Source organism: Ictidomys tridecemlineatus, chromosome 4 (genome assembly GCF_052094955.1).
Source record: "Ictidomys tridecemlineatus isolate mIctTri1 chromosome 4, mIctTri1.hap1, whole genome shotgun sequence".
NCBI classification, from domain to species: Eukaryota; Metazoa; Chordata; class Mammalia; order Rodentia; family Sciuridae; genus Ictidomys; species Ictidomys tridecemlineatus.
Genome location: NC_135480.1, coordinates 179,920,345 through 179,937,508, shown reverse-complemented (window position 1 = coordinate 179,937,508; position 17,164 = coordinate 179,920,345).

The window sequence follows — 17,164 nt, the reverse complement described above, 5'->3', positions numbered from 1 at the left end:
ACCCCATCACTTTCTCATTTATCTACTGTGTGGTCTGAAAAGCAGCTGCAGGTGTGGGGGGGGAGGGGCATTACTGAGGCTAGTTCAGCAGAGTAAACCTAGCACCTAGGATGTGGCTGTTACGGAGCAACTTGAAGCCCAATTTCATGACAATCCAGGAAAGAGACAAGAGAGTATGCAGCAACAAGTCACCAACCACACTGCTCATGGGACCCCAGCCATGGCCCTGGGAGAGGTAAGAACACACTCAGCAGGAGCCCATTCTATCCACTTCACAGTCATAGCAATTTCCCAAAGGAAGCTAAAAATGGCTCCTATGGGGGGCGGGGAACCATGGAAGAAGTAAGAGAGTAAATGAATAGAAGGCCCAGACATGAGTACCTGAACTCAGCCAGAAGAGAGATCACTGACTAAAGGCCATGTTGACATACAAGTGACACAGGAATGTAAAACAATTCTCTCCAACACCATGCACAGTGACAGTGAGGAAACAAGCTCTGGGCTTACTTCATCTGATGTGTTCTCAGTAGCAACCAGTGAGCTAAGCCACATATAAGTGATGCTCACTCTTCCTATCCTTCTGTTCACTGCAAACATTTTTTGTTAGAGTGAGAACCAGGGACATGGACTACCACCTCCCATTTGCCAGGGTGGGCTCACAGCAGGCTGTGGTGGCTACTGACCCTGAAGCCCACTACAGGCAGGAAGGTGAGGAAGAACCCAATATCTAGGGATCCTCAGCTGTGCCAGGGGAGCAGGGGCTGCACACGTCGTCTCGGGGGTCCTCAGATGACCAGAGCAACAGCAGCTATATGTCCCCTTGTTAGACATGAGTCCACTGAGACTCGCAGAGGTCAAATAACTCAGGAGACACATCTTCATGACTCCTAATACAGGGCCAACTCCTCCAGCTGCTCTGATAAAGCAAAGAACCAGGGCAGCCAAGCCTCCTCTCCTGGGGACTTCAGCTGCCACAGAGGAGGTGGGCAATGTACATGGAGAGGAAGAAAAGAACCAGAGGGTCAGAAGTTTTAGAATTTTCAGCACACATTTATTTATTTATCCATCCCACGTGTAATTTATTGAGCACAGGCTATGCCTTAGTTAGGACCTAAAAAGAATAAGAACATAACCAATTCAGGCCTGCTTCTTGGGGAACTCTAGTTTTGGGGAGAGGAAACAAATAATCTATAATTATCATATACTGTGACAAGTACTGTGGGAAAGAAGTGTCAAAGGACACTCAAGGAAAGGCCTAAAAATCAGACAGAAGAGAGAGGAAGGCTTCCATTGGAACTGAGCCCAGAAGAAGTTGAATGTGGTTAGCATCAAGGGATGGAATTCTAGCTAGAGGAACACGGAGGGGAAGGACACGGTGTGTAACAAGTCGCTCAGTGTGATCAGGAGGAGTATGTGGGAGATGAAGTCTGAGTCTGCAACTCTGAAGATAGACACAAGCTACAGCCTTACAAGTCCTCAGCCTCAAGGACCTTGCTGAAGCCACAGGAAGGAATGAGCCTAGCTGTGGTGTATAGTGTGAGAAATCAGTCCAGAGATGGACACCCACCATGGACCTTGTTCTTAACACCCTACTCAACTCTAGACAACAAACTTCCCCACTCCTTCCCCCTCCACCCTCCCTGAGGTCCAGACTCTCCCTCTCCGAGCCACCATCTCCTGTTGCTACATGTTCTAGCACTATCCTCAACTGTCATTCAAATGGGCATAGAAGGACAGGAACTCTCAACTCTCTGTGATTTTTAAGTGCCAGAAAGCTGTTGACATAACCCTGTTCTGGAGGATATTTTACAGTGGGACCAATTATCCCCAATAGTTCTATATAATGCATTGGTCATAGAAGGATGCTGATATATATGTAATACACACACACACACACACACACACACACACACACACACACACATATATATATATAATATCAGCATCCTTCTAGGACCAATGCATTATATATATATATATATATATATATATATATATATATATATAATTTTTCTGATATATTTTTAAAGAGACTATAAACTGTATTTTAACTTCCATGTGTTGCTAGTTAAGCATTTTTAAAATATCTTTATTTTATTTTTATGTGGTGCTGAGGATCAAACCCAGTGCCCTGCACATGCTAGGCGAGTGCTCTACCACTGAGCCACAACTCTAGTCCCACTAGTGAAGCATTTTCTACCAAGTCAGGCAGCAGGAATTTCCATAGACCTTCCAGGCTTTTGTTTAGCTACTGCCTTGGTGAGAATCCTGGTAGAAAATGAGCTTTTCTGTTTGCTTAGTTGTCCTTGCTTACAAGGCAGGCTCCTTAAGATTGTTCTTACTTTTCTTTTTCTTTTTTTTTTTGGAGGGGGTAGCTGGTTACTGGGGATTGAACCTAGGGATGCTTAACCACTAAGCCATTTATTTGTTTATTTATTTATTTGTTTGTTTCCTTGCTTGTTTTTTTATTTTGAGACAGGGTCTCATTTAGTTACTTAGGGTTCCTTTTAGTTTCTGAGGCTGCCTTTGAACTTGCAATCTTTCCATCTCAGCCTCCTGATCAGGTGGATTACAGGTATGTACCACCACACCTGTCTTACTGAACCTTTTCATCGTAATGTTTCTGCCTCATTTGGGCCAGGGAAGTCCAGGCTTAGCTGTCTGGGTTTTGATAGCATTTTTTCCCCATTGGATATAACTAGCCACTCTGCTGATGCACATCGTAATTTTCTGCCCCGGGTGTCTTCTAGAAGGAAATGCTGACTCGCATTTTTCCTTTACAGACTGGACATATTCCTGTTCATGAGGGTGAGGGGCCCCCAGCTACAGTTTGTCCCCATGAAGCTGACCAGTTTTATTGCCATGGTAACACCATGGGATAGCAAGAAGATGTAGAAGACCCATGCTGACACCAGGGCCAACTTCATGGGTGTATGACCTGTGTGGTCTCTCAGGGGCCTGCCCTTAGGACCCACTGTTGGCTTAATGCTCTGGAGTTAATGCCTTGAAATCATTAATAATTTTTAATGAGGGGTCCCACATTTTCATTTTGCCCTGGGCCCCATAAATTAGGTAACCAGTCTTACCGACATTATAATTCCTTTTGACAAGAATGAGCCTCAGTGTTCCATTGGGCCAGGTTTTTTCAAAGGCTGCAAAGCCAGCTCATTTCCTCCTGCCATCCATCCCACAGGTATATAACTGGTAAACTGGATTCTGAGAAGTCCAAAAATAATCATTGCACGGGGAGAAAGAGGACAGACACAGAGCCACACCCCGCTGAATACTGCCAGCACCACCCAGAACTTTTCTGCAGAACTTCAGCACCATTCAGGATAATAGAACTGTTAAGGCACTGAGTTTCCCACAGCTGTGCTCAGTGCCAGGTGTAACCTCAGTCAACCTAAGGGAAGGTTCCCAGAGTATGACATTTAAATGAAAAAAAAAAAAATCACAACTCACAGAAATCTGGGTCTGTTTTCAGGAAGTATAAAGAGAGATACATGAATAAAATGTCTAATGAAAGAGGCAAGTGCAGTTAAATTAAAAAGCCAGGTTAACAGAACAATGCTCTGGGTCTTTTTCTTTTTAATCCAAGAACACCTGGCTTGATAGAAAAGCAACACCGGAAGAAGGCACTTCTCATTATGAAGCGTTTTTATGTCTAATTTCCTTATTCATTTAAATTTTATCCAAAGAGTAAAATCTGTTATACTGTATTTCACTGGCAATCACAAGATATTTGGTTGCCAAGGATATAGATATGCCTAAAATTCTGGCTACCAAAAGAGTCTGTGTGACACACACATATACATATATACATACACACACATACATAATGCACATATTTAATGTCTTTCAACTTGTGTAGAATAATTTGGGTATACTGAGTGAAGTTCTCAGTTAAAATAGGCTGTTAACACCAGAGACAGTAGCACACTAAAGCTGCCTCACTAGCTCCCAGGTGACGAATGTTTACATCTCTTCCAACTTCATGTTCACTGATGTCGTGCCAGTGTCTTGAAATCATCCATGACCCATCATGGGGACATATGCTATAAACTAGGGCATTTTTCCTCTGGACATCCATATACCAGCACACCACATTATAGAGCTTACTGTAAAGAGTTCTAAATAAAACCCAGAAATTGTGAAAATTAAGGCATTGTAGATTCAAACTATTTAAACAAAATGAAACTGATGAAGGATGATTAGAGTGGGAATTTTAATTCCACATAAAAGATGAGAGGAAGTGGGAGCATGACATTTAACTCTATCGGTGCACCTGTTACTGGGGACCACCTTCCAGAGAAAGCTCTGACACACACTGCATTGAAATCCTCCTCTTGACCCTTAGCAACACTGCACCTGAAAATGCAATGAGTGAGTAGAGGTCTATATTGGAGCTGGGGTTACCTAATCTCAGTAGATAAAAAATTTTTAAATAAATACATCAATCATATGCCTTCATTCCTTCAAAGTCAATTCTATTATGAGAAACACAATTTGATAAGTATAAGGACAATTAAAATGATTAGAACTCTATTTAATTTTCCCATTGTGCTTATGTGTGTAAAAATAACCCATGCACTGTATATAACACAGACAGAAACTAACTGGTTATGACTGAACAGGAACATTGTTATTTTTTTCACATCATGTATAATCACATGAAGGCACTCCTTCCCAACTGAGAACTCTGAGAAATTAAACAAAGAATTTATTGCTCAGCTGTCTGTGGCTGCATAAATTTATGGCCAAAAGGGAAATTGCACCAGATGTATTCTGTAGGGGGAAATGGGTCTGCTGCATTTCATTAGTGCTAGGCCAGGTCTTACAGGAATAATCCAGTCAATTTTACTCCATCATTTCAGCTTTTAGATATATCACAAAACACCCTCCTCAGCTAAGCCCACCAAACAACCAATATTTTATTTTCTCTTAACTCTTTCTGTAATTCTTCAATGGAGGAGGACCAGAGAGCAGGATGGGGGAGGTATATGAGAATCTTACAGTGAATCTTACAGTTCTAAATGTGCGGTTTAGAAGGGAGGAATAAACATATCCTTGTTTCATAATACAAATTTTAAAAGCATATTTGGACAAAATGGAATAGTGAGAATATAAAGAAGATGTAATGCCAGCACAGATAAAAGACACTACTTGAAGTTTTATGTCAATTTTTAAAAAATATAAAAAGGAAAATGGACACTACTTTACAGTGCTACCTACTCATATTGTAGGGATTACCATTAATACCGTAGGGCTGTGTGCCCAGCACTGTTCTGAGTGCTTTACATATTTAGGATATCAAATCTTCCCAACAACTCTAACAAGTGACTGTCTATTATTTAGACCCTGTTTTATAAATAAGGACACTGAGTTATAGACAGGGTAAGTCACTAAGTGATCAAGTCTAGTTCTAATCCAGACTCTATGTATCTATGCTGAGAACCTCTGTGCTCTGCTGCCTAGAACATAAATACACTTGCTTTGAGAAAGCCAAAGAGACAAAAGCATAAAACAACCAAACAGACCATATAGGATGGATTTTATAACTGCTCTTTTACAGAAAGTTATATCCTATAAAATACCATACAAGCATAGCACATGTCTCCTTTGAGAAATTTCTCTGCCTTCGCAGACTTAATTCTCATGCATCTTTTTGCAAAAGACTCCCTCTCCCCCACCTCTTGATACAACCAGGTAGCAGTGTTGCTTATGAAATTATTTTTCAATGGAAGAATCCATCAACCAATGAATCAGTCAGACAATGAGTGCCATTCGTGGCTGTAGAGTCAAACAAAGGAGTTGCACAGTGCTTGGTGTGGCTTGTTATTTTAACAATCCAGGATGGTTTCAGAGCATCAGGATAAGCTTTGAAGCTTTACAGATTACAATTGTGAAGATCTAGTGTGAATAAAATGGAGAAATCACACTGGGTAAGTAAAAGGCATTAGTCTTTAGTGATGTGCCAACACACTAAAGACTATTCCCATTATTTAACTCATTAGTCTGCACCACAATCCATTTAGTAGATAAGAAAATGGAAGCTCAACAAATAAAGCAATTTGCCCAAAGTCATGCCAGCTAATAAGAGGAAAATTGGGGGCATGAAACCAATTTTTCTAATTCCAAAGTTCTTTTCACTTCTATGTAATATTTCAGGTAAACAAGGAGCAGAGCAAGGGAGGAGAGAAACCAGGAAAAACAGTGAGAATAAGATGAGATGTAGTCAAGAGATCAGCCGTATCCAAGACATTTGCCACATAAATATCCAGACAATTATTTTAATCTCCCAATTTCCTTATGTAGAATTAAAATAAGAATGACCCAGTTATCACAGTGCTCTTGACAGGAAAGTCAAGGCTGACATCCAATTAATTCAGGGTTTCACTGTGTCCTGGCAGGGACTCCCGTAGGGCGAAAGCCTTCATGGAAGTTCTTTTTCACCTTCTGAGTTGGAGGTAATTGCCCTGCACAGGAAATTCTAAGCCTCCACACCCTCAGGCAGAAATATGGCCATTCGTTTTCAGAGTGCTGGCACTAACCTGGCAGCTGCAGATGCCCCCTCAGCAGTTATAGCTGTCTGACGGGACACCTGTTCTCCCTAATTGAAGGCGATGGGCAAGGGGCTGCTGGGGAAAAGTTGGCAGCCGCTCTACTAATGTCTTGTGATTGGACAAAAACTCACAATGAGCCACAATGTAAAGGAAATTCTGCCTGCAGTAGCATGTCTCTCAAGAAGAATCAATTTGAAGCACAGTAAGTTAGAGGTACCCAATAGAACCTGGTGATGGGCAGTAGAGAAACTCGTTTAGAAAAGAATTCCTAAGGGAAGAACTGTAAAGAAATGCATGGTGCAATACCCTCCCTTCATTGGTAGTATTACACACACTGAAATCTACAGCATTTGCAGTCTCTTTCTCCACCTACCCTCCCCCGACTTTTTAGTAATTGGTTTAATGGACACTAAAAGCATGAAGAAGAATGTAGCACACCCAGTTTATTACTACATCTCATTTCATAGATAGCAAGCCCACGCCCTGCATGTGCATTGAATATATAGGTTACATTTAGAGATCGATATCACTTGGCTGCAATTTGATAAGTGCCTCTAATTCAATTTCTAACTATGGCATTTACTTAATCAAAACTTTGGCAATGAGAGCCAATTCAAACACTATATGCAATAAAGAGATTTGGAAAAAAAGTCAGAGAGAATCACAGGGTGAATGCTTAGAAACTTAAATGCATGGTTTAAGTTCACTACAACTTTAATAAAAATATGATCTTTAAACAAACATTCACAAGCATTAACTGTCCTAGCACTAAAGGGAAACATAACATGATACTATAGATGTGAAGACTCTGGGTAGAAGATGATCATGTCAGAAATCAAGGGAGGCAAGTAATAAGATCTAATGAGAAATAGTTCATTAACACTGTCTTGATATTTTTGCACTATGATCTGATACTTTCCATCTCCAAACATGCTTTCAAGTATGATTGTTTTTATTTTTAAAAAATCATATTCAGGACTCAGACATGGTGAATTAGAGGAAGGATGCACTTCCTGGCAGTTCCTTAGCATCAGATTTTAAAAGCAAAAAGAGTGCTCCTCCGTGAAGCGGGTAACTAAGGGAATTCACTGAAATTCAATCCTGGACAGTAAAAGAAACCATAGAGACACAGAAAGTCATAAACTTCTAACATAATGGAATAAACAATACTTTGGAGCCATGCCAGCTTGGCTGGCCACAGCAAGGCCGCCATGGCTGCTGAGGGGAAGGGGAGCACAGGCAGAGAGAGAAGAAAGTGAAGTGGGACAGCAAGAAGAAATTGACTTGGTGGAACCTGTGGAATAGAGGGAGAGAGAGCCTGATCTTAATGGACCCACAGTCAGTGGGGGAAGCTGTTGAGTGAAAAGCAACCAAATCATTCGGCCCATGGGTGGACGGATTTGGCAGGGTGGGGGTGGGGGGTGGTTCCTGGGATCACTGATGTGAGAGCCATTTATTAGCACCATGTGGCCAGCAGCAAAGGCAGGAGATTGGGAATTCATAAAGGAAGTTGGCAATTGCTCACCTATTAAGAGCCCAGAGTCTCCCTGAACCAGTGTGACTGAAATAGGCGCAAAGAACCTTGTGCCTAGACTATCAGGCTCTAGATACAAAGAGAAAGAGAACTCCTTTTGTTGCTGGTGCCCCAGATATCCAGAGGAGACTTCCCATCAACAGAGGGCATGGACCGCATCTCAAAAGCCCACTGAAAGAGTTCCAAAGGTCAGCCAAGATCAAAGCCCAGCTACTGGAACTCCCAATTTAGAACTCTGCACCATAAGAATAAATAATTTGTCAGCATTCACCAGTCTATCCCGCCCTATTCTGGGAGAGGGAAGCTAGGAGCTACTAGAACCAGCTTTGGCTCCCAGCCACAACAGTTGGCAGCTAGGTAAGGTACTCAAAGATGTTGCACCTAACAACCCCCAAACCTTGACCCACCCTTGCCAACAGTTTTGACCACCTCAGTAGAAACAAAGCTCTTATTTCTCATTAATTTTTTTCTTTTTACCTCTGTTTACTTTTAATATTATCCGATTTTTGTTCTTTTGTAATTTTAATTTTTTTCAAAAATTTTTCATTATATTTTGTTTTTTACTTTTTTTCATTCTGTAAGATTTTGTGTATGGGTGGGTAGATGGCTGTGTGGGTGTGCTCTCACTAAGCAGATAACATATATCTTACTCTTAATTGCTTTCTTCCTCACTCGCTTATTGCTTATTTTTTATCTTTGGGTTGGGTATAATTATATGTATGTTGGAATTGGTTTTTTGATCTCACATTTGTTTATGCCTTGATTTTTCTTTCTCTTACTGCCCCTTTTTCACTCTCTTCCCCTACTATTACTCAAATTTTTATGTTCCCTTTTTCTGTTTTTTAATTACTTTTAGTTATTTCTTTTTCCTCCATCTTTATAGCTATCATCTTGTACCTATCTAGTGCCTCTCTTCTGTTCACTTTCTAAATATTTCAAAAATTCTCTTACCTTCCAACTCCATATTTCCTTCATTTAAGAAACTGTAATCTAGGGCTGGGGTTGTGGCTCAGCAGTAGAGTGCTCGCCTTGTGCATGCGATCCTCAGCCCCACATAAAAAAAAATTAAAAAAGAAACGTATTGACAACTACAACTAAGAAACAAATATTTTTTAAAAAAGAAACTTAAATCTACCTAAGAAAAGTGTATAGTTTATGTAAGTCCTACCCAATTCAGGTTGCTATTATTATTAATACAATAGGCAAAATAGTAGTAGACAGCTGCTGTTAATGCATGATCTAATACATAGTTCTTTATTGTTGGCACTGATGATAAATGCTGACACGGACAGGACATTTGTATGTACTGGACATTTATATTAAGGCTATACAACTGTTGCTAACATTACCTGGCTTCCTCCTTTCTCTAAGAGGGATTAGGAATTAATTGATTGGTTCATGGAGTAGAAATCCTACTTCTGAGCAATACTTATAACTCAGCCAAATAACAGCAAATATCACCCCATACATGTTCTAGCCCTACCTGAGCCTTAACAATACTTCAACACACAGAACTAGTGACACAAAACCCTAAACAATGAGGCCCAAAGAGAGACAACCAAAGGGGGACCTCAGTTCCCACACAAGAGCACACATGTATAAAGGAGGAAGGGAAATCCATCTCAATTGATGTGCAAGTCCAAGACCTCGGAAAACATGAAGAAACAGGCAAACAAATCTCCCCCCAAAATTCACAGTCCCCAACAAAGAATTCTAAAGATATGGAAGCAGAGGAAAGCCCAAAGAAAGATTAAAAAACTGATTATGAATATATTCAATGAACTAAAAGAAGATCTAAGGAATGAATTCAGATAAAAAAAATACAGGAGATGAAAGACTACTTCAATAGAGATAATGGGGAAAAAACCAATTAGAACCCCTGAAAATGAAAGTCACAATTAATTAAATTAAAAATTCACTTGAAAGCATCACCAACAGATTAGATTGTTCAGAAAATCGAACTTCAGGACTTGAAGACAGCATATATGAACTTGTATATTCAGTATTCAATAAAGGAAAAAAAGACCATGATTAGAATATATACAAAATTCCTGGACAGCATCAGGAGAACAGACATGAGAGTCATCGGGATAGAAGAGAACATGGAGATACAGGTTAAAAGCATCAAGAACATTTTCAATGAGAAGTAACAGAAAATTTTCCCCATATTAAAAATGAGATAGACATCCACATACAGGAGCACAGGCAGAGAGAGAAGAAAGGAGGCATATAGGACACCAAATAGACAAGATCAGATCAAACCCTCTTCAAAAAACATCATAATCAAAATGCCTAACACAGAAAACAGGAAAGAATACTAAAGGCTGTGAGAGAATATATCAGGTCACATTTAGATGCAAATCAATAAGGTTTACCTATGACTTCTCATCTCAGATCCAGAGAAATCAAGGAGGGCCTGAAATGAGATATTTTTTAAGTTCTAAAAGAAAACAATTACTGGTCAATGTTTACATATCCAGCAAAGCTATCTTTATCTTTTATGGAAAAATAAAAATTTTCCACAACAAGAATAAACTTAAAAAACTCATGACCACTATGCCATCCCTACAAAGAATACTCAAAGATTCACTGCATACAGAGGAACCAAAAACCAAACCAGAAAGCTCCCAAATATATGATCACTAAAAGAGTAACAAACTAAATGAAAATCAAAACAGAATTAAATATAGCGAACAAACCAAACTGACAGGAAACAACAAACATATTCATAATAACACTGATTATAACTGGTATCAACTCCTCAATTAAAAAAAAAAACATAGATTGGATCAAAAAATGAGATCCAGCTGGGTATGGTGTTGCATGCCTGTAATCTCAGTGGCTTGGGAGGCTGAGGTAGAAAGATCAAGAGTTCAAAGCCAGCCTCAGCAAAGGTGAAGCACTAAGCAATTCAGTGAAACCCTGTCTCTAAATAAAAGACAAAATAGGGCTGGGGATGTGGCTCAATGGTCAAGTACCCCTGAGTTCAATCCCCGTTACCAAAAAAAATAAATAAATAAAGGGGACCAACTATATTCTGTTTAGAAGAGACTCATGTAACAGACAAAAACTCCCACAGATTGATAGTTAAAGTATGAGAAAAGATATTTCATGTTACTGGAACTCAAAAACATTCTGGAGTAGCTATTCTCATATTTTACAAAGCAGATTTGAAGCAAAAACTAATCAGAAGAGACAAATAAGGCCACTACATACATTTTCCAACAAGAAAATATAACAATAGTAAATATATATGCCCCAAATGTGAGTGTACCTAAATATATGGGAAAAAATATTTCATGACATTAAATCCAATACAGGCTCTTATACAATAAGACTAGATGATTTTAGCACACCCTTAACACCAATAGACAGGTAATCCAAATATGAAAAGCAATAAAGATATTTCTGATCCAAATAATACAAAAATCAAATGGACCTAATAGTTATCTTCAGAATATTTTACCCCAAAACAGCTAAATTTACTTTCTTCTCAGCAACTCATAGAACATTTTTTAAAATGGACTATATTCTAGATCACAAAGTCTTAGTAAATACAAAAAAAACCCCTGATATAATCCTGTGCATGAGATCATAATGGAATGAAAACAACAGCAAGAAAAAAAAATAGAAACCACATAAACCACATAATAAAATTTACAGTATTGAGTATCTACTTTTAAAAAATAGAAAAATCCCTAATAAATAAGCTTATGCTCCACTTCAAGGCCTTAGAAAAGAAAGAACAAACTAATTCCAAAATCAATAGAAGACAGGAAATGATCAAGATCAGAGCTGAAATAAATGAATTTGAGAATAAAAACAATACACAGGATCAATGCAATGAGTTGGTTCTTTAAGACGATAAATAAGATTGATAAGCCCTTAGCCAAACTAACCAAGAGAAAGAGAAGACCCAAATCAGCAAAGTTAGGTATGTAAATGGAGATATCACAACAGACCCCTCTGAAATCCAGACAATCATTAGAAACTATTTTGAAAATGTATGCTCCAATAAACTGAAAAACCTAAAAGACAGTTTTAGATATATACTACCTGCCCAAATTAATCAGCAAAATACAGATAACTTAAATAGATCGATATCAAGTAACAAAATGGAAACATCAGTTAAAAGCCTTCTAACAAAGAAAAGCCCAGAATTTCATGAAATTTAAAGAGAGGGAGCACTTCATTCCATGAATCCAGTTTTACTCTAGAACAAAACCCAAAAACACATCAAGGAAAGAAAACTATATACTAATATCCCTGATGAACATAGAGGCAAAAATCCTTAATATTAGCAAACTGCATTCAAAAATATATCAAGAAGATAATGAAACTTGATCAACTGGGCTTCATACCAGGGAAGCTTGTTTCAGCATATGCATAAATGTAATTTGACACTTAAACAGAATCAAGAATAAAAATCATTAAGTCATTTCAATGGATGCAGAAAAGGTCTTTGATTAAATCCAACTCACATTTGTGTTAAAATGCTAGAGAATCTAGAAAAAGAGGTGATTTATGACAAACCCAAAGCCAACATCATATTGAATGAAGAAAAACTGAAATAATTTTCTCTAAAATCGGGAACAAGTCAGGAGTATCCACTCTCACTACTTCTATTCAATAGAATTCTTGAAACTGTAGCCAGAGCAATCAGGCAAGAGGAAAAAAATTAAAGAGATATGAATAAAGAAGGAAGTCAAACTACCACAGTTGGCTGATGACATGATCCTATATCTAGAAGACACAAAAACTCTACCAGAAAACTTCTAAAGCTGATAAGTGTCAGCAAAGTAGCAGGATACATGATCAATATTCACAAATCAATAGTTCTCCTATACTCACATACTGATTCTGATAAGAAAGAAACCAACAAGACCATCCTATTCACAATAACATTAAAAAATAAAAAAAACTTGGTAACTAACCAAGAAGGTGAACAATTTCTACAATGAAAACTACAGAATACTGGAGAAAGAAATTAAAGAAGACCTTAGAATATAGAAAGACTTCCCATGTTCTTGAATAGGCCGAATTGTCAAATATTGTCAAAATGACCATACTACTAAAAGCAATATACAGATACAATGCAATTCCCATCAAAATATCAATGACATTGGTATTTCCAATATATAGAATTAGAAAAAAAGTATTCTTAAATTCATTTAGAAGAATAAGAGACACAGAAATCCTAAGCAAGAAGAGCAATACAGGAGTTATCACAATACCAGAACTCAAAGTATACTACAGACCTATAGCAAAAAGACAGCATGGTATTGGCATCAAATAGACATGAATACCAATGAAATCAAACAGAAAACATAGACAAACCTATGTATTTACCGTCACCGTATACTTGACAAAGGTGCCAAAATCATGTTGGAGAAAATATAGTCCTTTTTAACAAATGGTTCTGGGAAAATAGGATATCCATATGTAGAATGAAATTAGATCCCTCTCACCCTGCACAAAACTCAACTCAAAATATAGTAAAAGACTTCAGAATTAGATAAGAAACTCTGCAACTCCTAGAGAAAAAAACATAAAATCAACATTGCACATTGGTGTAAGCACCAATGGTAGTTGCAAACGAACAGAATGCCTTTATTTGTTTATTTTTATGTGGTGCTGAGGATTGAACCCAGTGCCTCACACAAGCTAGGCAAGAGTTTTGATCATTTTTTGATTATATCTATGTTTTTTAATTGGGGAGTTGATACCATTTATATTCATCGTTATTATGGATATGTTTGTTGTTTCTTGTCATTTTGGTTTGTTCGCTATATTTAATTCTGTTTTGATTTTCATTTAGTTTGTTACTGTTTTAGTGATCATATATTTGGGAGCTTTCTGGTTTGTTTTTGGGTTCTTCTGTGTGTATAAAACATAGAATTAACATTGCATATTGGTGTAGGCCTCAACAAGACCTCTAAAGCTCAAGAAATAGAACCAAGTGGGATTCCATCGAATTAAAAACTTTCCACACAGCAAAGGAAATAATCAAGGATATAAAGAGAGAGCCTAAAAAATGGGAGAGTGCCAGATACTCCTCTGACAGAGGATTAACATGTAGAATATATAGAGAACTCAAAAAACCTTAATATTAAAGGGGAAAAAAACAATCAATGAATGGTCAAAAGAACTAAACAGAAACTTCTCAAAAGAAGAAATATAAATGGCCAACAAATATATGAAAAGAAAAAAAAAGTTCAACATCTCTAGCAGTCAGGGAAATGCCAATCCAAAATACACTAAGATTTTATCTTACTCCAGTCAGAATGGCAAATATTTATCTTATAGACTCAGGCTATATATATATGATATACATATATATCATTATTGGAAACCACCTAAATACCCATCTATAAGGAAACAGAAACAAAAATGACATTCAGATTATTAATACTGTGCTCAGAGGAATGAACTAGCACCACGTGTATTAACATGGAAAGATCTCAGAAACATAAAAGTAAACATGAAATGAAGCCCAATGAGATGTACGTCACTCTCTAACCTCAGTTTCCTCATGAGTAACTAAAGATTTATCCATGAGCATCCACTATATACCAGTGACTATTTTAGGCAATGAAAAATGAAATGAGGTTGGGGTTGTAGCTCAGTGGCACAGTGCTTGCCTAGCATGTGTGAGGCACTGAGTTCAATGCTTAGCACCACAAAAAATTAAACAAATAAAGTCATTCTATTAGTTTACAACTACAAAAAAAAAAAGAAATGAAAAAATACTATCTTCTTTCTAGTGATGTGAAAATTCTATTGATGTGAAATGGGGACAAAAAATACATAATAAAGTTATATTAATGATGTTAGGTGATTTTTTTAAGCTTATAGAAAAAACATGAAAGAAAAAATAACATCAGAGGAGAGGCACTAGGGAGTTTTGAATTAAGATACCATTGGAAATATGCTATGCCAGCAAAAGTGAAAGAAGTGGAAAATAAGGAATACAGATTTGCTTAACACTTTCTTAAGCTTATTCTGATTGACAAACATCCTTTCCTATTTCTCAGTGTAAATATAAAATGTTCTCTATTGTTATATCTTTTCAGGTATTTCAGTGAACATCTTCTTTCTTAGGCTTAGAAGAGGAGGATTAAACCTGGAATTATCTTTATTTTTAAGTTAATAAATAGCTTTGAAGAGACTAGGTAGAAAAACACATTATTATTACATTATTAAGTAATAATTAGGCCTAAAACCCATAGTGTTTAAGCAAAACAGTCAATACTAAGAACTCCGATGCTGAGAAATTTTAGGAGGGTGAATGAAAGCAGCTGGCTTACTTTCTGAAAAACAATCCTAAATAAGTCAAAACCTCACAAACTTGTTTCTGAAATTTATTATTTAAACTAATGCTATCTCTGTCATGGGCTATCTGTGGACCACCATGCATCACAGCCTAATGAATAGGAATATCTGGTGTCTGGGAACTTCCAGTGGACATTACACACATTCCTCTGTGTAAGATTGCCAGAGACATTGTGAATTCCATTCCACTCTGCCATGTCCCACACAGCACCTGAGATGGGTGTGACCTGCCAAGATGCCAATCAATCTGCTGACTGCCAGACATCACAAAGCAAGATTCCACGCTTGAAACTTTATCCCTGCCTTTAATGTATCCCCTTAAATAAACCACTGGAGCCATTTTGTCTACTCTAGTTCCAGCTCCCATGTGGACTGGATTTATCAGGGGCTCCCCTTTTGAAAATATATTTCTGACTCTTTGTCTTTTGTTCTTCACGAATTATTCTAGACTTTAAGTTCTCAGGTGGTTTATACCCCCCTTGGCAGGAAGAAGAGCCCCCAACTAGATACTGGCCATCACCCCATAGAGCTCCAAAGGTACCATAAATTAAATGGCAGGAGAGATTCTGTGGCAAAGAAAGAATATCAAAATTAATGTCTAGGAAGAATTGGATATAAAATCCAGATTTTTAACTTAATGGATCTATGAAAGTCAGCAAAATAACTCATTTCTCTTGACCTCAGTTTCAGACTTTTAAAGAGAAATACACTCCTACTTCTCAGAAATGGAGGGAGAAATGAACATTATATATATATATATAAAAACCTGCATCCCAAGCTGTACAGCAGCATGGGAACAAAACAGCAGGCGAACAACATCTCACTGAGATGGGAGGGAAAGGGACTAAAATTTAATACAGGACACTCATAGCAGCTTAAGAACTCAGAAATTTGGGTCCAATAAACAAAGAAGATAGAATACACTGAAGCCAACCCAGAAGCCCATCGCCAATACGGGGTCCCCAAAGGAGGACAATATAGTCTTGGTATGGAGATCAAGAATTCTGCTTAACCTTTGCTGATCCAGAGGCTGCACCATGCACTGGTGCTTGAAAAATGCACTCTGTATCGCAACTGGCCTGAGAGAGAACTGGAGAGCTGAAGTGGGAGCCACCTTCGGGTGAGCACACTGCTGTAGTGATGGTGGGACCCAGGAGATCAGAGACTAAAAAAACAATATTCTGGCAGGTGCCAACCGAGGGACCTAGGCTGAACCTGATGTAATGTGAGTGAAACAGATGTGGTGTCGACTATACTCAGGGGGATTCAAGTAGGAAGGGAGAAAGGGAGCCTGACTAGCTTCTCCTTTGTGTCTGGTGGCTCCCATGAAGTGGGCCAGGAGTCTGAGCAGGTGGGAGTGAATAGACTCAGGGACCAAGTCCAGGAAGGCTGAGCTCCTGACAGCAGTAGTAGAGGGTCATCCCCCCTGCCCCATGATTTGATTTCTTGGGAGGCTCCTTAGAACCAGATCCACAGAAGAAATGGGCTACTGTCCAGCCCTAGGAGCAGGTCAGTCTTGTCTCTCTAATGAAGGCCCCACCCACCAAAGCCCCTGAGGCCAGATTAGATATAAACCCCATCTGCTAGACCTCCCTTCACAGAACACTGCAGAAGCAATATCCTCTGAGTGAACCAAACGAATTCAAATGGATGAAACACCAACTGAAAATACATCCTAACCCATCCCACCTCACATTGGTGAGAAAAGGGAAGCAGAGTCTTATATCAATAGCTC